Raw genomic sequence first — 21,932 nt, 5'->3', positions numbered from 1 at the left:
TAGTGTCTGAATAGACAGCCTTGCTTATGTCCCAGACATATAAAGAATGTACTCATGGATTAGCAACGGTCCTGTGATGGTCCACAGCTGGTAAGTGTTAACTTACAGAGCAAAACAAAGCTCCTTTGAATGGCTTTTGTCTTTGTGGTTCATGGCAACAAAGATGCTTTCCACAGCCATAACCTTTGATTTTCAAGCACAATGATTGGCATAAATAGCATTTTCATTTCAGCTGCTGCCCTTAATTTCCCTTATTGGCGGGAGTCCTGCAGCAATTATAAGCATTGTGAGTAGGGAAGGTTATTGTGTAAAAGACAACAAGTAAAAACACATGGAGATGGAAGAAATGCAAAACACATACAAATGAAATCACACAAACGTGGTTCTCACTATTTGATAGGCTCATAAACAGAGGGTGGCTGTGGCCACCATGGACTGAAGCCCCATTGGCCACCCCACTCACAATTGCGTAATTTAGTTCTTTAGAGGTGAAATCATCTCAGTATAAATGTACAAACTTAACATGTGTGCACACCAAGGTCGCCAAACCTCTCCGTCCCAGGTGTCATTGTATCCACTCAACCCCTGCCCCCACAGATGTGCCACAACAGACTGATCACTTGCCCCTGCCTGGCCACCCTTTTGAAAAACTCCTGGCTCTGCCCATGCTCATAAATCAGCCAAATTATGTTTTGCTCCACATCTAATAAGGTCAATAGGTATCTGTGAGGATTAGTTTTAGGGATAGGGTTAGGGTATACAGTATAAAATATAAACTGCATTAAAACCGATTCTGTCTATGAGATATCCTCACTGATAGAGTAAAAACTACATGTGTGCCTCACAAGTATAGCCAAACCTGTACAGACAAACACAGAAACATACACACAAAATACTCTATCAGCAGTGATATAAGAATTCCTCACATTTTTCACCAGAGCTGCTGGATTACTGTCAAGTTTTTCATTCGAAACCAGAAATATATCCTACTTGCAACTCTGTTACCAAGTTACCTTGTGGATCACAGATAGAATAATAGGTGGTGGTGCTCTGAGGTCTCTAGCCCCTGCCACTTTGATGAGGTTCCCCTCCTTCGAATAATCCATTGCCCCTTTGTTGAGGTGGGTGAGAGTTTGGTGGTGCACACAGTCAATGGAGAATGTACCATCTGCCCAATTCAACCCCCTCCCTTCCCCAGTCTACATACAGTGTTCATCCACCACTTTCATAATTAAACAGATTTGTGTATTCATTAAAGGTGCACTCAGTAATTTTTTGAAGTATGTCTAAGTAACTCACGTTGGCTTACAGTGACACCTATTGGCCTGGAAGCAGCATCATTCAAACAGTAGTTTTCAGTTAGCAATGCCATTGTAAAAATTCACTATTCACAGTAAACCAGGTTTTGTTTAATCCATCAATGAAAGTGCCCAATAACAGGGCAGCTACTGAGATTAAGCATGTGGTATTCAGCTGGTCATGTGACACTAACATGGCTGTCCTCACTAGGTGCCCCTACTCCATGTAGAATAATAGAGCATTTATTTACTGGTTACTGATGTGACTGAACTCTTCATCTTACATGACACATACATGTATGTTTCAATGTTAGGCCTACTATTAATTTATTTCAAAGTAAAAAAAATTAAATGAGGAAATAAAATTACTGAGTGCACCTTTAAATAAAAATCAAATCAGTAAATAGGGATTATTATTAAAGACTAAAAGGAACCAGATACATTGCTAGGGCTATAACGCCATCTAAAAGCCAAGAGAGAAACCGCAGCCTCACCACAAGCCCCTAGTTTCTGCAACAGATCTCCTCTCCTCCTCTCTCATTGGTGAGAATAATACAATTTGGAACTTTATAGGCTGACAGATCAAACATATTGCAATAGAGGTTTGAAAACTAAGGAGGAAAACAGGTCAATACAACAAATATTAAGAGGCCATTAGCCTCCTCACTCTCTCTGACTTCCTCTAACACACACAGATTCTTATTAACAAAATCTAAAAAAATGCCTAGTCATTCACAAGCTGGCTGGTTGCTGACAAACTCTCATCCAAGTCCAACCTCACTCAAGTACTTAATTGGCTTATTGTGCTAAGAGTATCTCACACATCTAAAGAACAACACTGGCAGAAAGTGGTGGTGGTGTAGTGGGCTAAAACACATAACTGGTAATCATAAGGTTGCTGGTTCAATCCCCACAGCCACCACCATTGTGTCCTTGAGCAAGGCACTTAACTCCAGGTTGCTCCGGGGGGATTGTCCCTGAAATAAATGCACTGTAAGTCGCTTTGGACAAAAGCGTCTGCCAAATGCATAAATGTAAGTATGCAAATTTGCTTGCACAAGAAAATAAAATGAGGAGAATTTACATTTTACATCTTCTTTTTTCCCTGGTGCTGATGAAGTGCTATTCAGCAGTGAATCACAAAGACTCTTGCAGTTTATGTGAAGGTATCCGTGAATGATGTGACTTGGTATGTAATTAATCCTTGTTTAAGATAAAATATAGTCAATGCATAAAAGGCTTGATTCAAATGGAGCATTCAAAAGTACCACTTCAGAAAAAGGTGCACTATTTCCTGTTTATCTCACAATTTCAATTCCATGTTGTCTCTTTTAAGCCAATATGGAAAAACAAGGCTTTTCCATTTTTATTGATTTTATTGATCAGTTTGTGTATTGTAACGGGTTCACACGATGGGCAATGAGGTGCTGAGCAGCCATCATAATCTTTTAATGACACAAATGAACAAAACACAACATAAATCTGATGCACACAAACACAATTTTGTGCATCTCTCTCTCAAACTGGAGTCTCCTCTTTAGCCCTCTCCCGGCTGATTCAGTGCCGGGCATCCATCGTTATGGCCTGGACACCCGTTATGGCCTTACTCCACCCCCCCGCCTTTCTGGAGGGGAGGTATTGCTGTTTTGGCCATTCTTCCGCTGGCCGGTCTTCCCTGCCTCCTGGGAATCTGAGTAGGACGAGGGGAGGGAGAGGGGAGAGGGAGAGATAGAGAGAGAGAAAAAACTGGCTCGCCGGTCCCCAAACACGCTGTTGACTGGTCCTCAGCCAGTTGTGCAGCGGTCCTCCGTGACGCCGGGCGATGGCACTGGACCTCACCTCCTGGAAGATGGCAGTGGTCTCCTACGCCTCCCGGCAGATGTCAGCGGCTCCTCCGCTTCCTGGCAGATGGCAGCTGCTGCTTCGTCTCCTGGAAGATGGCAGCAGGCTCCTCCGCCTTCTGTCGAACCGCTCCAGCTCCTTGGCATCGCGACCCTCCATCAGTGGCGAGGGCTCTCCGACAGCGCATCCTCCTCATTCCCGGGTTTCAGCACCAATGTGACCAAGACATAAATTCAACAAGACTTTAATTAGACAGACCATCAAACTGAAAATACAGCAACATAAAAACACACACACACACACACACACACACACACACACACACACACACACACACACACACACACACACACACACACACAGAGAGAGTGGCAGTGTGTGTGTGTGTGTCTCTCTCCCCTCTCCCTCCATCATCTCTCTCAGATTCTTAGAAGGCAGATTCATTGGGTGGCTGAACGGCCGGAAGGGCAACTCAGCACCAGGTGTGCATTCTCTCGGCCCGGTCACGCCCTCCTCCTCATCACACATACAAGTGTTTTCCTTTCTGACCACATATTAGTCATAGAAAAGAAAGCTTTAACTTGAATTTGACCAAAATCTGTTATGAAACAAAATGAAAAGCTATATGCTAATCTATGCAGTGGCAATTTCATATGACGTAGCATACAGCAAATGATGTATACACAATTTTGCATTTGGTCAGTTGTGTGTGTGTGCTTAAAAAATGAATAAGGTGTGAGGTTCTGCTTCATCCTGGCATTCCTTTTGCTCTCTAGCCCCATCCTCCCTCTCCAGGACGCTGAAGGAACTGTTTGCTCTGACAGGATTTTCTCACTGGCTGACTGCTGCAGTTGGACAGACAATAACTCAGTGTGCCACAGAGGTAAGTCAAACTCAAACCTAACCTAACATTTTACTGTGAAGCATATTTAATAATGCATTGAACTGTGTTCAAAAGCATTGCCACAGTTTTTACATCGCTTAACTGCAGAAAGCGGTCTCGATCAAAGGATGTGACTGAATCCGATGTTGGGTGTGTGACTGAGACATAATGGGTCTGCTCGTCTTTATATGTATACATTTTTTATGTATAGAAATAAAATCAAACTATGCATGTCATTTCATTGAAATGTCATTGATAAGAACGTGCATAAATACACTATTGCTTTTTTATCATTATTATTATTTTGTATATACTTTTGCACTCGGTAAGTCTAGATAAAAGCAAAAGCATACGGTGCCAGCCTTTTATTTATAGAGGGTTGTTGTGGTCATAACGAATGAATCGGGGTCTTTGGGCGGCTTTTTGCGCTCGCGACTGATCCACCTGTTTATCGCGTTCTCTGCGGATGAACGTGTAATAACGTGATTTTCGCCCTTTGCTTTCAACTGGAAATAGTGCATGTGGATCCATTTTGTCAAGCAATGCTCCTCTAGTTGCTCTGATCTCTGTACAATTCGCATAGTTCCTCGCTTATTTTAAAATAATGCGATTTAGGCTAATACATCTTTTAAATGAAAACTCTAAATTTAACGGAATGAAAAATGGCTTGACGCACTGAATGCACGTGCTGTTGGAGGTTTTTACAAGACTTGCCTCTTTTTCCCCCACTGCTGAAACACTTCATTCAAGATGCTGACATTTGTGACACCACATGGAGCTTTGTCTCTGAGGTGACTCGACAATTGTGCAAATTTAACAGCTGTCTATTGGTGAAAAACATGTTTATCGTGTGATATTACACAAAACTACTTTAACCAAAGACTAAAAAAAGAGAAGCTGCAAGCATGAACAGTAACATTTAATGCATGGTGCATTTCCTCTTTACTATTCTCCTTGCATTGCTTGCCTTTATATGCAATCTGACCATAAATCACATGGCATAACATGCGTTTCCCTCCTTTTTACTATTTATAATTCAGAGATTGTATAGAGTTAACTCAGCATTTTTTAAGGAAGCGCGGACACACCTTGCTCCCCCCGCCCTCCCCGTCTCTCTCTCTCTCTCTCTCTCTCTCTCTCACGGCTGTTGCGCTCGACCACACATTCATCACAATCCGCGCCATCCTACCGTTCGCTTCGTAAGTACTGTGTATATATATATATACATAAATATATATATATATAAATATATATATATATTTTGAATATAAACATTCTAAATTTGAAATTCGAACTGCAACGGTTGAAATTAGTGGATGGAAGCGCGCCTGCATCTTCCTCACTTCCTCCCCCACGCCCATCGCTGCTGCTGAGCATGCCGCCTGCCTTAATTCAAACTGCACTGTCGCCTTCGTATTGATTCTGTTCGTTTTCAATTGTATAAAGATCACGAAATGAAATTTGCGGTTGCTCGGTTGCTATCTCAGCTGGCTTCTTAACGGAGCGCCTAAACGGACATTTTCTGAATGAGAAGTTGAATTTAAACAGAAAGGTGGGTTAGATTTCTGCAATACATTTTTGCAGGTCTTACAGAATGAATATGTGTTTATATAGGCTACATAAATGTGCGTAATTGTGAGTTCAAATTAGCTAAACCAAGTTCTAGACACATGTTCAGACAGACAGTAGATCCCTACCATCGGACAGAATCAGATTTCTTGCTGTCCAGTTATGTCAAGCATAATTAAATTATCAAAAGCAATTAAGGAGATCCATGGAACAGTTGGTATATCTAATTCAGTTTACAAACCATGCAGTGAAGTGTGTGTTTCCTCTTTCAGCCAAATGTTATAATCACTTTTTCATGTCAGAATAGAGGAAGCTGGACTGTGTCAGATTTGTCAGATAAGATCATGTGGGTAAAACAGGATTTTAAAGGGATCGATCACCTAAAAATTAAAATTCTCTCATTATGTACTCACCCTCATGATATCCCAGGTGTGTATGACTTTCTTTCTTCACCAGAACTCATTTGAAGGAAAAATAGAAAAATATCTCAGCTTAATAGGTCCTTAAAATGCAAATGGATGGTGATACGATTTTTGAAGCTCAAAAAAAATCACAGGTCGTTAGCATAAACGTCATCCATACGACTCCAGATGTTAAATTAATGTCTTCTAACGTGGTAGTTCTCAGTATTTTTGACTCCAAGACCCCCCACTCTCTGAGAAATATTCGAAGGCCCTGTATGTAGTCTAGTAGATATTTATATTAAAATATATATCTACAGTAGGGCTGGGTGATAAAACAATATCAATATTTATCACGATAAAAAAACTCCCATGATATCGACGATAAGCTTTTGAGTAATTTTCGATATTTAGCCTGTGTTCTACATCTAGACGTACGCGTCTTATCGTATGTTTCCACTGGCGCGTAGTGAGCGAATGTGAGCGAGCGATTTCAATTCCTTCCTATGGAACCCGAGCTTCAAGCTCGCGAGGTGGATTGTAAAACTGACAGCAGTGCTGGGCAAGTGGTTCCCTACCGTTGGGAGTGAATTGAGGAATCTGTTTTATTAATTATATTTTGTTAAACATTACGCAATTCAATTTGATGGAATTGTTGTTATGAAACTGAAAAGCTTAAATCTTAAAAATGGTCTAAAAATATTTTTTAAATATGAAAACAACAAAGTTAAACTTAGTGGTATTTTAGCTCATAGTATTTTAAAAAGACAAAGTGAAAATGTAGTTGTCATTAATGATTGAATCAATACTGTCAAGTAATTTTGAACAGTGTGAATGACTGAAGTGAAATAAAAAAAAATTATATCAGAAATATATAATTGATAATACATCTATCCTCTACACTTGAGCCAACTCTCAAGAGTTTCCGATTATCAGCATGTGCCTCAAAGCTATATGCATCCACACATATTCTCCAGACAATGCTGGATGTACATCACCAGGCTGACACTTTCCCCTTTACTCTTATATCTCTACGGCACATGTTCATGTAAGTGCCAAGTGTCCTTTGAACAGGACTGAATGTTTTCAAATGCTAAGTGGATTTAGCAATGTCATCTGGTGGCATGACCATAATTTCAAGTCAGCGAGATTCCACACACACAAAGACACACACAGTGACTGCTCTGCCAGTCCGTTAATTTAATGTTCAGTTCAGTGAGGTGTGATCTCCCATGCTGGGAGTCTGGGCAAGTCTAGGGCTGCAGGTTTAGAAACAGAGCAGCAAAAGAAAAGATTGCGTCTCTCCACTAGATATCAAGGACATCTCTTTTGGTTGAGCATGTGTAAAACAGGCAAGTCTCCACAGCTCTATATAAACAAATATGGCTTTTAGGTCATCCATATAATGATTAGAGATGGTCAATGTCATCTAGTCGGTGGGCTGCCTCAATGACTAGTCGACTAATCACTCTTAAAGGCTTAAACATAATCGACACATATGTGAACACAGTCGCAGACTCTTCTGGGATGCAAGAACAAGTTTGTGTGTTTTTCCATTCCAAAATGTGTCAGACCACAATTTATAACATAACGCAAGTTTATGTTGCATTTTCTATGTTGCCACAAGGGGGAGTAACAGTTTGAAGAGAATATTGCTTAGCAAGTATATTAAATATTAAATTTAAAAATATTAAATCTATCTTTTGAAGGTAACCCTACTTCCCCCTTTAATTCTGAGATTTATTACTGCTACATTAAAGCAAGAACACATGTTAAACATGTTTAACAAACTTCTCGTTGGCCAAATACTCACATCTGCGTACACTTACTTGCATAAAGTATGTTCTGGTCTAAGGAAACATGGTCCTTGTATAATTAGGCTGGTTTCGGGTTCACCTGACAGTGATTGGATACATTTCTTAGGGGGTATTTACATAATGTAAGATGCATTCTTGCATTCATAAACAGCTAGATAAAGCACAACAGAATTAATGTTTTTCAAACTAAGACTATTTCAACCTGTCAGTTATTGGATGAATATTCGACCATCTTGACCCATCCCTAGTAATAATGCACATTTCTGATTACAGTTACATGCATTCTCTCTTGAGGGTTTTCCTGACATTATTAGGCCTAATAATCTTGTTGTTTTTTCTGTTACTTTTCTATAAATGTTAGTAGAATCCATTGAACCTCATGTGAAGTTTTTGGTTAGTGCTTATTAATTCAGTATTGGCACAATTTTGGGGTTGGCCAGCCACAGGATAAGCTTTTAGCCACTGGATTTATGAAGGCAGTTGATCAGGCTTTCTGGTGCGAGTGCACCTCGATATATGAGGGAATTTGAGAATTTTTCTGCTGCATTTGGCATGTGCAGACATGGAGCCACTACCCTTCCCTGATCCTGCTGCCCCAGTGCTTGAGCTCTGTGATGAGTGAAACAAAGAGAGAGAGAGATAGGAGAATGAGACTAAAGGGGTGAGACAAGAGAAGAAAAGGAGGACTGCATATATCTTAAGTGATGCTGCAATCTGCGTTGCTTTAAACTAGGTCAGAGGCAGAGAGGCACCCAACTGTGTACGGACATGGTTGCTAGCCAGCAGACTTGCCCACCCTTTGACAACAACCCAAGCACAGGAGAATTATTATAAACTTCGCGAAAGTTAATGAAAACAAACAATTTCACAATGATTTTGACACAATAGCACAATGACCAAACTTATTCTCAATTGAGTGGTCAGTGGTGTATCCTATAATGCAATACGTCCATGTGCGGGGTTCGTTTTATTTTCCTGTCCTACTGCATTGTTCAGAGGCATTCCAGAACTGTCTCCCGAACACTTCAATTATACAGAGCACAGGGCACTTATGTAATTGTTCTGTCAGCAAGACTCTGAGAGAGAGAGACCCATAAATTTCTTGAAACAGAAGCGCTGAGCTGGAGATGACGTTCTGGCTAATTTAAAGGGATAGCTCACCCAAAAATGAAAATTCTCATATAATTTACTCACCCTCATGCTATCCCAGGTGTGTATGACTTTCTTTCTTCAGCAGAACACATTTGAAGAAAAATAGAAAAATATCTCAGCTCAGTAGGTCCTTAAAATGCAAGTGAATTGTGATAACGTAAACGTCATCCATATGACTCCAGTGGTTAAATTAATGTCTTCTAAAGTGACCAGAACACTTTTGGCGTGAAAAGATCAATATTTAAGTACTTTTTAACTATAAATTATTGCTTCCAGTCAGCAGCAGTATGTGCATTCACGAGAGCGCTGAATTCACGTGTTCTCTCGCATGATGTATTCACGTTGGCATGTTACGGACGTAATCTCTTGTTTTTCTCTCGGATGAGACATTCAGGATTAGCACTGTAGGATATTTGGTAGGCGACATTTAGAAGGGAACTTTAAAGTGCCTTCAGTCTCACACCAATATATGTAAGGATATTTGGTATGCTAAATTTAGAAGGGAATTTAGGGTCTCGAAATATGTGAGCTTAAACTTAAATTAAACTGTCCTTATTGTACATTATTAGGTAATTAAATATATAATGGAATTAGTCACGTTCAAAAACCATTATAAATTAGATAAATGACAAATAACTAGATTATTTGTCTGAATAAATTCTCCACCATTAAAATCGTTTAGTTGTATCCACTCACAATTTCTACTGTAAGGAATTAGCTTTAATAAGTTAATTATGATTAATTCACTTATTGGAGTGATATTATTCTCATGGCTTATTGAAAATAATATCACACGTATTTAGGTACAGATTTGAAGCAAAATCGTTTAGAAACAGGGATGAAATAATTTATCAAAATATACCACAGTCATTCATCTTTGAATACAGACAAACTTTATTGCTATTCTAAACATAAATCTAATCTAACACATATTTACATAAGACAGGTTGGTGAGAATAGTGACAGAATGTGAAATAAATGATCAATACAGTGAAAATGAACATTATGGTGTCTGTTTACAATACCTGAAGAACCATTTACCCTTCTTTGAGTCTACATCGATTTGCTATCGGATTACCCAACGTATTTAATTAATACACCAGCGCTTTGAGCACAATATTGGAGATTTACTTGCGTGTAGTGGTGTTTCCTTGCATTCTTTGGGTTGCTTGGTTCTTGGTCGAAAGTTCTGTCGATGTTTTGGACCTCTGTAAGATCGGAGATATTATCTGTATGAATGATGAGGTTGGCTTTGAAGCAAGGCCTTTTCATGGGTGTGTGAACCGTAGAGAGTGACAAGCTTTCTTGGGATGTCGAGTCCCAAGTTTTCTTGGACCTCACATGGCATGTATTGGGTTATGACGAGATCCAGAGAAGACCACGAGGGAAGAGTCAGAGCGAAGTCTGAGCAGACAGATGATCAGAAGATGAAGTGCATGAAGAAAGAAGAGAAGAGAGGGATGTTCTTCCTGTATGGAAACATTTGAACTGAAATTGGCCACATCCCCAAAGGTGTCCTGTGCCAATCAGAAGTGACTTTTCAGAGTCACATGGTCAACTGGGCTGTCTTTTCCAACATTTGATTTATGGTCCTTTTTTCAGATTCTTACAAATCTCCTGCTGAAAAATAGTACATATTTAATCATGAACATTTATATGTTGAGAATGGTACAAGAGACATGATATTCATTGTCATCAGCTTCCTCCATGTAACTAAGCAAGCATTTGCTTACCAAATTTGACATTCTTTCATTAATATTTGTACATGTAGGTAACAAAACATGAAAATCCCTTGTTACAAATCATACTGGTTAATTCCTTGGTTATACCACATGGATAAAACATTACACACATTTTAAAGAGGTACATCAGGCTATAATCATTAATTTGTCAGTTATACAAGTTACCACAGTAAAAAAAAAATCTGAATTACCTAACAAGGCAAGGTCTTGTATAAATCGTGGATTTAAATGCATTTTGTACATTTTAGAAGGCTAAATCGGTAAAGTACTGTGACTTTGTAAAATGTTCCTGGATTAAGATGAAATGTCTTAGTATTCGAGTCATGCAAATCTGATGGTCTTTTGGAAACCTTTCAAGGAAAAGTCTGCTTTAACTCTGTGTGGAAGTTCAGAAGGTCAGGCTGAGGGGCCTTTCTGACCCATGACACTTTTGCTTTAAATTAGGTTGTTTAGAGTGTCTTGACCATTTTATTATCCAAAGACAGGCCTTCAGTAGGAAGTTGATTTATATTTAAAAAGTACGTAAATATTGATCTTTTTCGCACTAAAAGTGATTGTATCACTTTAGAAGACATTCATTTAACCCTTGTAGTCGTAGGGATGACATTTATGCTGACTGTCTGTTGTTTTTGGAGCTTCAAAAGTTAGATCACAATCCACTTGCATTTTAGGGACCTACTGAGCTGAGATATTTTAAATATGTTCTTCAAATGTGTTCTGCTGAAATGAAAAATGTCATATACACACCAAGGATAGTATGCTGGTGAGTAAATGATGAGAGATTTTTCATTTTGGGTGAACTAACCATTTAACCTCAGAGCAGTTAAGGTATATTATAAGGTATATTATGTATGTAATAGGGGACAGATATTAAATAAGCTGTGTATAAGTTATAGAGCAATGACCACTCAGATACAACAAAGTAAAGTAGGGTAGTAAGTGGATCGAAGCTCAAACATTCTGGCTGGGTTTTGAGTTTTACAAAGTAATAGACAAGCCTAGACTAAATCTTAGTAAATCTGCCTGTCTTTTAGCCTGAACACAACTGCTAATTTTCCGATGGCACAACAGATTTAAAGAGACATTAATATATCACCAGTCCAAAGCACAATGGCATTTTTTGTTGTGGCCTCAAAATAAAGTCCTTACATATTTTCTTCTTTGCTCTAAAATAGCTAATACTTTTCTGTCGACCTAAGTGCAGGATATTGTCCACAACCCATCTTACATTTAAAGCATGATGCATTTCAGAATAAAACAAGATATATAGTTTAGCTAGAATAAGACATAGGACAGGACTTAAATCTTATCCATCAGGAAGTGATTGGAAGTCCATGGAGACCCTGGCATGGGTCAACTGCCTCAATGTATTAGTGGCTTGGAAGGTGGACAAGCCAAAGAACATAGACTGGTAAATGGAAGATTGTAAATGGATGGATTATAAATAATGACTCTGAAGCCACAAGTGGCTAACAGGATTATCCAGGGTTCCAGACACTTATGTATACTATTCTACTTTATTAAGGAACATTAACTATTTTACTCTACATAGGTCAGCATCTCTCTCAGTCAGTATGTTTAGATGCACTTTAAAAGTTCAATTTCAGTCTGACTAAAACATGTCATGAAAGCACTTTAGTCTGACTGAAATTATACCAGTCTGGTTTTTGCTAAATCAGAGTAACAGACTAAGAAGACAAGTGATATAGCTCAACTACCGGCATGCATACACATTATTCTGACCAAAAGTGACCACACCGTTGTGTGCAATGCCAAAAACAGAGGTGATGCGAGGCGTGTAATTAACCCCCAAGTCAAATGCAACACAAACAAGGAAGAGGTATCATGGTGAACTCTAGTAACGTACATTTTTGGATGGATGAGGAGACAACATTAATGTCAAACATCCTTAAATTCCATGGATGGATGAAAAACAAGGAAGAGTAAAGTTAAATAATTTTTTATGTGATGCAAAAGGTCAATGGGAAAACATCTACAGTACATCACTTCCTCAGCTTCTGATGCAATAAAATAGTAAACTGAGGGTAAAACTGATTTGAAGTTAAGCAAAAAACATTTAACTATTGTTGGGGGTTGGGGGGGTTCTGGAGTTCTTCCATGTTTGGCCTTTTTATTTTTTTGTTTTTTAGTTTGGAAATGTAATTAGATTGGCTGGCTAGAATGGTTGATGTGATAGCAAGTAAAGTTTTGGAAGCATAATGGTGTTCATACAGTATGTGTACCGACTTGTCCGACTGCTCCATTGATTTCTCCTCTTAGTGTATCAGCCTGGTTCTGTCATTATATGCAGTTTCTTCACAGTTTTCTCTTATTGTGTTGGCCAGCAGGACAATTGCCTCATTTTCTGTCCCTGCAAAGAGTTAAATGTTTACTGCCAGGACAGGACATTGAAATAACATACAGTATTTTGGAGGGTTTTGATTGCAAATAATATTATTGGCAGATCACGTCTATTTAACTCAGATACTTGGGTGAAAACACCAGCTCAGACCAGCATGAATTTCCATGTTGGTCCTGGCTGATTTCTGTGGATTAGTGCCTCTCTAGATCTAGATCATTATAGACATGCTGTTCATCAGCAAAAATTGATTAGTGGTTGACTAGAAAGTTTTATTGTGGTGAAGATATTTGACCAAGGATGTCGTTGGTTAAGAAGCCTGTTGGGGACACCAGCATCAAGCAAGACGATTCCATTCCATGGGCATGTTCATCGTTGTGGTGATTACATGAGGTATGGATTATCATGTCAAGTATTGACACACTTAGAGAAACCCCTACATCCTGGTATCTGGGGTGCGTGGAGAAGCCAAGCATTTGCCAGATTGTCATTTTTCCATTTGAATAAGCAGAAGTCGGCCAGGGTCAGTTTAGCGGAAAGACACCAGATCTTCAAATCACACCATGACCACTGACAGGTTACACAGGGTCAGGTTTAACATGCATTACTGGATCAGTTCATGATTTACCTTGTTTTAAAGTGCTCACTGATGTTTATCTATGACCTATGTTTAATGGGATAGGTCATCCTATTGGCAGGCCAAACCCAAATGGCATTATGCAAAAATTATGCAATGAAAGTGAATGGTGACTGAGGCAAACTAATTTTCTGCTAACATTTCTTTATGTTCAATGGAAGAAGGAAAGTCATACAGGTTTGGAACAAAATGAGAATGAGAAAATTATGACAATTACAATTTTGGGGTGAACTATCTCTTTAATGCATGGATACAGTTTTGTTGGTGGACCAAACATGACCTCAAGAAGCATTCATTTCAGATCTGTCGTGCCATGGGATCATTTAGCACAGCATGCTCTGGCAAAATAAAACATGATCTGATGAGAAAGGACAGGGCTGAATGCAGAGAAACCCCAGTCCTCTGGATGTGATGCCAGCCCACCGCACTGTTGCAGCAGAATAAGTGCAAGTCCCGCTAGAATTCTGCTGTTTCATACAGTTGCAGGCTCTAAGTGTGTCTGTGTGTGTGTTTGTGTGTGCCACTTTCTCCTCTCGCCTGAAGTTCCTCCATCCTTTTTCCCTGAAGTGTTCTCTGTCATTGTCCTCCTCCATCTCTTTTTCTCTCTCGAAATTCTTTCCTCCCGCATGTTTAGTCTTTGTTGTTTCTCTCTCCTTCTTGCCTATTCTCCCTTGTTCTTTCAGCTATGTGAAAACCCTCACACATTCTCTGTCTCTTTCTATTTTGTCTTCCTCATCATTCACTGCATCCTCTGTTTTCTGTTTATTGTGGGATTGAGAGGAAAAGGGTAGGGCAGGGTGACATAGCTAAACAAATTATATCTTGATACTTATGTATTAACTATCAAAGGGAATTTTTTTTATAAGGGTAATCTGAGGAACCATAATTTCAACTGAATAGTCATTGTTGGCAATTAGGCTAGATTCCACATATCGCAAGTAGTAAAAAACTATAAAAAGCTAGTTATAAATAACAACACCAAATAATACATTTATATAAATAAACAATTGTATGCAATAATTTTCATTTATATTCATCAATATAACAATACATATTATTAAACAGCAATACTTATATATTTTTATTTTATGGCATTAAAGCATTTAGGAACATGTAAAAATGCCATGTGGAGACCACAGTGAACATTTTTGAGTGATGATACAATAAAAATCATTGAATCATTAGGAGTTGATTCATTGAAATTTGAATTGATTTAGAGAAATTAATCAAACTTACAAACGAACTGCAGCTGCAGCCCGTTCTGAATTTTGTCCGAACTGTCTGCGCTAGGGGTGGACGATATGACCAAAATCTTATATCACGATATCACAAATTTTATAACACGATATAAAATGTATATATTTATCCAAATATATATATATATTTGGATAAATATATACATTTTATATCGTGTATTTATATATATATTTGGATAAGTTTTCATTTATAAGTGTACATTTTTAGGCAAGAATCCACTCTGTTTGCTTGAAACACTGATTGCTTGATACATTTTTATTGGGCATTAATAAAAAAAATAAAACAAATGACAATTGATACTATTTATATATATCCACTTATAATTGTTTTTGTGTTGCATTATTCAACTGTAAGTATTTAGTCTGTTATTGGGATAAAAAACAAACATATGAGTTAGCTAGCTAGCTTGCTGAGTTCAAGTAGGTACTTTAGGTATGTAACGTTACAGTAACTGATGTTTTCAGACAGGATTTATCAAATCTAGTTAAAAATATTTCTAATATCTAGCTCTTTAAAATTTGCAAGAACATTATTCTATTACAACTAGGGATGTCCCGATCAGCTTTTTTGGCCCCCGACCCGATATTTAAATATTAAATATCTGCCAATACCGAGTCCCGATCCGATACTTGAATTTGCCTAGATAATAGAGCTGCAGGCTGTTTTTTTGTTTGTTTACAAAAATAACTAAGTAAACAAAGTAGCTAAAAGATGTCTTCAGCTTAATGCATTTAACTTATTGCAGCTAGCATTTTTATAAAACTCACATATAAAATCAATTTCTACTTAGAATGGTGTAATAGCTTATTTTAACTTTAATATTCAGGTACAAAAATAAATCACAAATCCACTGAGTTCTGTATGGATGAATATAAATCTTACATACACTTTTAAATGGTGTAAACAGCTTGACTTAAATAGTCACAACAAAAAATGTATTCCATAAAAGTAATTAAAAATGTCAGACAGGCCCAAGTTCAACAATAATGAAACAATTATTAATAGTTCTGTTGTCAATATCAAAATGTCATTTTGACATACTGACAACCAGTAAAAACCATGAAAGCATCACACACCGCAAAGATACATTCAAAAACAAGACAAATATATTCATAACAAGCTCTAAAACGGCTCCAGTGAGAAATCATTAATATATATGTTCTGTTTACGGTCTTTGAGTTTTGTTGTAACACAAATCACTAATTATTAAGCAAATGCACGAAGACGCGGTGTCGTTATTGAAGGTGAAACCATTATATTTATTATTAGTGGTATTGTGAACAACATTAATATGATTTAAATTGGGATGAGTGACTGATGATGAGATATTGAGAGCACCTGAAGTGTGCACGTCTTTGATTGACAAAGAGAGCGCTCATGTTATAGAGTAAAGCTAAAATACTTCATGCCATGTAGCCACGTCTGCCTCGTCATGCCATGCTGTCCCACCTGCCATGTCAAGCCAAATCACTACGCATTCCATGCCTAGTGAAGCAGCCTCGCCTTGCCAGGTCACCACGTCTGCCCTGCCTTTTCAAGTCGGCATGCCTATCCCGTCGTGCCAAGTTGCCATGACCCCTGAGCCTGCCACGGCTCCGTCCCCTGAGCCTGCCATGTCTCCGTCTTCCTTCATCGAGCCTCCCATGGCTCCGCCCCTCGAGCCTACCACAGCTCCGCCTTTCAATTCCCCCACAGCTGTGCTCACGACCACGGAGGTCGTTGCCCTGTCACTGCCCATGCTCACAACCACGGAGGTCGTTCCCCAGTCTCTGCCAGTGCTCAAGACCATGGAGGTCGTTCCCCCATCACTGCCCATGTTTATGACCATGAAGGCTGTTCCCCTGTCACTGCCCATGCTCACGACCATGGAGACTGTTACCCTGTCTCTGCCCATGCTCACGACTATGGAGACTGTTACCCTGTCTCTGCCCATGCTCACGACCATGGAGGTAATTCCCCAGTCTCTGCCCATGCTCACGAGCATGGAAGTCGTTCCCCAATCTCTGCCTGTGCTTACGATCACGGAGGTCATTCCCCTGTCACTGCCCATGCTCACTACCACGAAGGCCGTTCCCCTGTCACTGCACATGCTTACGACCATGGAGACTGTTATTTTTCCACTGACTGTACTCACAGCCATCAAGACTGTTCCCCTGTTGTGGCCAGTCCCTGAGACTTCCACGGCTCCACCCCCTGGGACTCTGTCTCCTGTCCCTGTCCGGTGGTCACCTCCCAGTTCTCCTGCCCATGCCTGTTGGCCTCCTTCCAGGCCTCCTGACCCTACCCTGTGGTCATCCCCCAGGCCACTGGACCCTGCTCCCTTCCTGGAGCTGCCACCCAAACCGCCAGACCCCGCTCTCTTCCTGAAAGCACTTCTCTGGCAACTGGCTTCACACTGGTCTCCTGCTCCATGCCCTGTCTTGCCAGGCCACGCTCCACGCCCTGTCTTGCCAGGCCATGCTTCACGTCCTGTCTCACCAGGCCATGCTCCTCTAGGACCCCACCCCCAGCTCCCTATTGACCTCTATTTTGTGTTAATGTTTGGCCGTCTGGAGCCGCCCCTTGTGGGAGGGATATGTCACGTTTTCGTGTGTTTTTGTTCATGTATTTTATTTTGAATACCAAGTTCCTTGTTCCTGTCATGTTTTCATGTGTTTAGTTCTTATTGGTTCCTTGTCATGTTACTGTCATATGACCCTCTTGTTCCACTATGTTTATTAGTCCTGTCTCCTCATTGGTTTGTGTTCATGAGTCTTGTTTTCAGTTCTGTTATGTCATTGGTTCATAAGGTTATTGCCTGGTTATCTTGTTATTAGTTTAGTCTTGTTATTGGTTCATGTTTCATTGTCTCGTTAACTTGTTTTCCTAGTCTGTGTATTTATAGCCCTCATGTTCTCTAGTCCTTTGTTGAGTATTGTGTCAGTGTAATGTTGTCAAAGTCAAGTCTGTTTTGAATTCACGTTTGGATAAACTGCACTTTGTAATTAATCTGCACTTGGGTTCTCACATCATCATCATCCTCGTCCATTCCTGTATTCAGCCTGTCCTGCCTTGGTCCTGGACTCCCTCCATAGTGCTTTAAGCTAAAAAAAAGTTTTTACGTTTGTGCCGCGATAGAGAGAAAATGAGTAGCGCAAGTGTCTATGACGCCCAATCTGGAAGCCTGCTGGTCCCACACACACTTTCATTCAGAGGTTGCGCATGCGAAAATCCCATGAAACACAGCTGCGTGTGTCTGATGAGAAGCATATTCAGAATGCGAGATCAGTGTCATTGAATTTCCCTTGGGTGACCACTGAAAAATAGCCAGTATCTGAAAAACTCTGTTTCTTCAATTATCTCAGTCTGACATAAAGCCACTCCATCTTCCTCTTCCATTTCTCTGACAGAATGTGTACCACGTTTAAGTGAAGTGAATAGAATGAGGTGCACATTTCTGGCACGCGGTGGCGGTTTTGTGTGACTGCAATACAGACGTTAATCCAAAATGTATACCAGTTGCCAAATTTCTATCGGTGTATCATGTCTACCAGTATATCGCCCACCCTTAATCTGCGTACTATGCTGATTACGAAATTTGCGTCACACATACTGTGCGTGGCACATGGAAACTGAAGTATACGTTGACATTACCACTGTTTTTGCTACTGAAATTTCCATCAGAGCTGTTATATTGAGATCTCTCTCTTATCGCTTTCATACTCGCAAAATGTGAAAAGATCACAAAACTAGTCGGTCTCTAGGAAACTCAAATGGCTGAATAAATAGCACATTCAAAGCATTGTGATATTTTTTGCCAATATATAGTGAACATTTGATGTATCTCCCAGCCCTTTTAGAGGGTTGCACTGTTCTGTTGCATTAGTGTACTGCTTTTCACTCCCTTACTGTTCCCCCGCCCTTTTTTCCATCTTCATTCCCTTTCACCCTCTCTTTTTTGCCCTCTCATTCTCTCCCTGGTTTCTGCAGTTATGTGTGCTGAATATTGATGAGGTGAGAGTAGCCCATCCCTGGCTTCTGACCAAATCATATTAAAGTTGTCTGCCTCACCCATGCCCCCTTCAGTCAGGGCAACCCCTCAGCCAGCACGGCCACATGTTGACCTGTGTTGTCTTTTAAGTGTCCTCTTCATTCCCTAGTCACCCCTTCATCAAACCACCTTTACCATCCATTTCATCCCAGCTTTGCTCTTGCTGATCATGCCAAGCCTTTACCACAAAAAGGAGGAAGAGAGAGAGAAAGAAAGAGAGAGAGAGAGAGAGAGAGACATGGATGTCTCTCTCTCTCTCTCTCCATCAGACCATCAGACAGAATGGTGGAGGGTTCTTAAAGTGGCATTACATTCTCCCTGCACTGCCCAGGAGTGATCACATTAATTCAGGTCAAGTGCACAGCACAATGAGTTCTGTGAACAGCTACAGTTGCAAATCTGACTTCCAGCTGATCTCAAGCATGGGCACAAAACACAGGCAGAAAAATCATACTAACTGCTTCTGGACAGAGAAACTGAAAGAGAGAGAGAGAGAGTGAGAGAGAGAGAATGAAAAACAAAGAAATATTATTTCAAAGAAATAAAAATAGTTTGCCTCATAATCTTTCATCAAAATGTCATAACATGCTCCTCCTCTGAAATAACTTTACTTTTTAGATGACATCAATAATACGTGTCATTTTTAACCTCTCCCCAGCAACCATCAGGCTCCATTCTGGTATGTGCGGTCCACTTTTCACAATCCAATCAATTCCCAAAGGATTCAAAAAAAAATTTCTTTTGAATATCCTGTTTCACTTGGAAATATATCAGATTATGGAAGTGAAATGAATTGCTAATACCATTTCATGCTGACTTTAAAGCAATTGTCACCCATTTCATAACTTTGTTCTCATTAATTATTTTTGCTGGTTAGTTCTCCTTTAGAGCTAGCCCGTGGAGCAAAACCATGCTATTTCCAAATAAAAATTGGCCTAGCTGTTGAAGCTGGTCATCCTGCATGGTCTTTAAGATGAAGCTGGTTTGATCAAGGAAGTATTGTTGGCTGGTAGCGACACCAGCACACCAGCATCCAAAAACCATATACGTACTGTTGATCAGCCATGCTGGTCTTTCCAGCTGTGTTATCCTCTATTTTTGCATTTCAGCTGTTGCTCCCCAGTTTGTTTTCTGACAAACATTTCTGGTAAATGAATAATTCCTTAATGATGCAGTGGTGGTTGTCACTGCTTATCTAGTTCTGGTCTGACTGTGTGTGTGTGCAGATGGTTTCTGAGCTCTGTTTACTGATATCACAGCTCACTCTGAATAATGAATGAGGGGCCTGAAGAACTCATGCCGGCGGGAATGAGGCTTAAATTTACACCATCTATGCCCAAGGGAAACCCCAGCCTCTGAGAGTTTATAAAGAAGGTTACTGAGGCCCCTTGGGAAATTCTAGAACTGTGCTCCTTTGCACAAATCCTGAGTGCATTTGTGCAATAATGATATGAAGTCACAGAGCTAAATGGGCAATTTTGGCTCTGAACTGAAGCTCCTAGCCTGGGTCATGATGAAAATGTTCAGTCACACTCCTCAAGCCACCAGACAAGCATGAACTCCAAAGCTTTCTCTGTACCTTCCTGCTGGTCATTGCTGACTTTGAGGATGATGCAATTGACAAACATAATACTCACCCCTGCAGCTTTAATGCTATTTTCAGCTCCACAGCACTTTTTGCCTAAAACAACATGCTTTTCATTACGACCCTCACATCCAGATGACCTTGCTCTGTGGAGTACTTGCAAAACATTTGGGTATCCTATTGCATATACACGGGTCATCAACAGAAAGTCATTTTACAGCATATGACACCTTTGCATTTAAAAACTAGCTAATCCATTATGACACTAAAGACATTAAGTTAGATGGAGCTTCCCATCCCACACTTCTTTGTCTCGGGTTTAGATGGTCTAATAGCTCTGCTGGGACTGCATGTAGTATATTGAATTGGCTTAATCTTCCATGATGAAATGACCAGCCTATGAGACCAGTATATGCAACATGGGATGCTGGTATGCTGGTGTCCAAACCTAAAGCTTGCTTAACCAGCAAGACTTCCATGGACAGACAGCTCCACCATGCTGGTCTACCTAGACATGTTTTGCAGGTGAACAACATGGTTAGGCTGGTCAAGTTAGACCAATGCCAAACCATAAACCAACCTAGACAAGCATGGATTTTTACACTGGTCTAAACCGGTCTTTTCTGTAGGTTGGCACAAACTCTAATGGTGCGTTCACATACAATACAAAGAAAATGTTCACCTTGCATTGCTTGTGTGAGTTTGACCGCTGGATTATAAATGTGTGTTTAAACTCGCATTCGCGCAAGTAACGCAAACCCGCAAGTATTCCCCCTTCTCTTCTGGAAAAGGACAGGAGGAGGGCTTCTATGACTTGGTTCATAGTAAAGAACAACCAATAGCTGGAATCAAGTAGACATGCATATTTTCAGAACTCATTTTTTACAACAATTTTTTCATACATATTTCCAGATTTCTTCTGCTACTATGTTAGTACGTCAGTGACATCCAGACAATCTCAATGCTAATTGGCTTTCACGACATCGCGTCATGCAAAAAAAAATACATGAATGTTGTATGTGAACACACCATAAGAACTGAAACATACCGAAACACACATTCTTGTCAAAGCACATAAATGACCAACAACATTGCTTGGTATGTTTAAAGAGAAAGGAAATCCAAATGTCATCAATCCTTCAAGTCTTACCATTAAATAACTTAATGTAATATCTAGTCCTTTTTAGGGCTGTCCGTAACCCGCACACACACACACAAGACGAGACAGTCACAATGTGAGTAAACACTGCTTTTATTAAAGAGCAGGCGAAGGTACAGTGGGGAAAATCCAGAGGGAGAATCGTCGAGGAAGCGTAGGGTCAAAAGCCGGGGAATCAAAGTAGAGAAAAGGGGCAAATCC

At 39.9% G+C, this 21,932-nt stretch overlaps 1 protein-coding gene across 8 annotated transcripts in view; it reads left to right on the top strand.

Moving 5' to 3' along the window:
• Positions 1-3,586: 3,586 nt before the first annotated feature.
• LOC127648488 (microtubule-associated protein tau-like) overlaps positions 3,587-21,932 on the top strand; it is a 50,343-nt gene continuing 31,997 nt past the window's right edge. For 2 of the 8 annotated variants that reach the window (XM_052133196.1, XM_052133193.1), the window contains exons 1-2: positions 3,594-3,622; positions 3,917-4,023. The gene's annotated coding sequence lies outside the window, so the exon portion shown is untranslated. Of the gene's footprint in view, positions 3,623-3,916; positions 4,024-5,153; positions 5,223-5,440; positions 5,576-21,932 lie in introns of those variants that run through there. The other 6 variants (XM_052133200.1, XM_052133199.1, XM_052133198.1 and 3 more) reach the window with 5 other exon arrangements.

Source organism: Xyrauchen texanus, chromosome 8 (genome assembly GCF_025860055.1).
Source record: "Xyrauchen texanus isolate HMW12.3.18 chromosome 8, RBS_HiC_50CHRs, whole genome shotgun sequence".
NCBI lineage: Eukaryota > Metazoa > Chordata > Actinopteri > Cypriniformes > Catostomidae > Xyrauchen > Xyrauchen texanus.
This window is presented reverse-complemented; position numbering and strand designations above follow the sequence as displayed.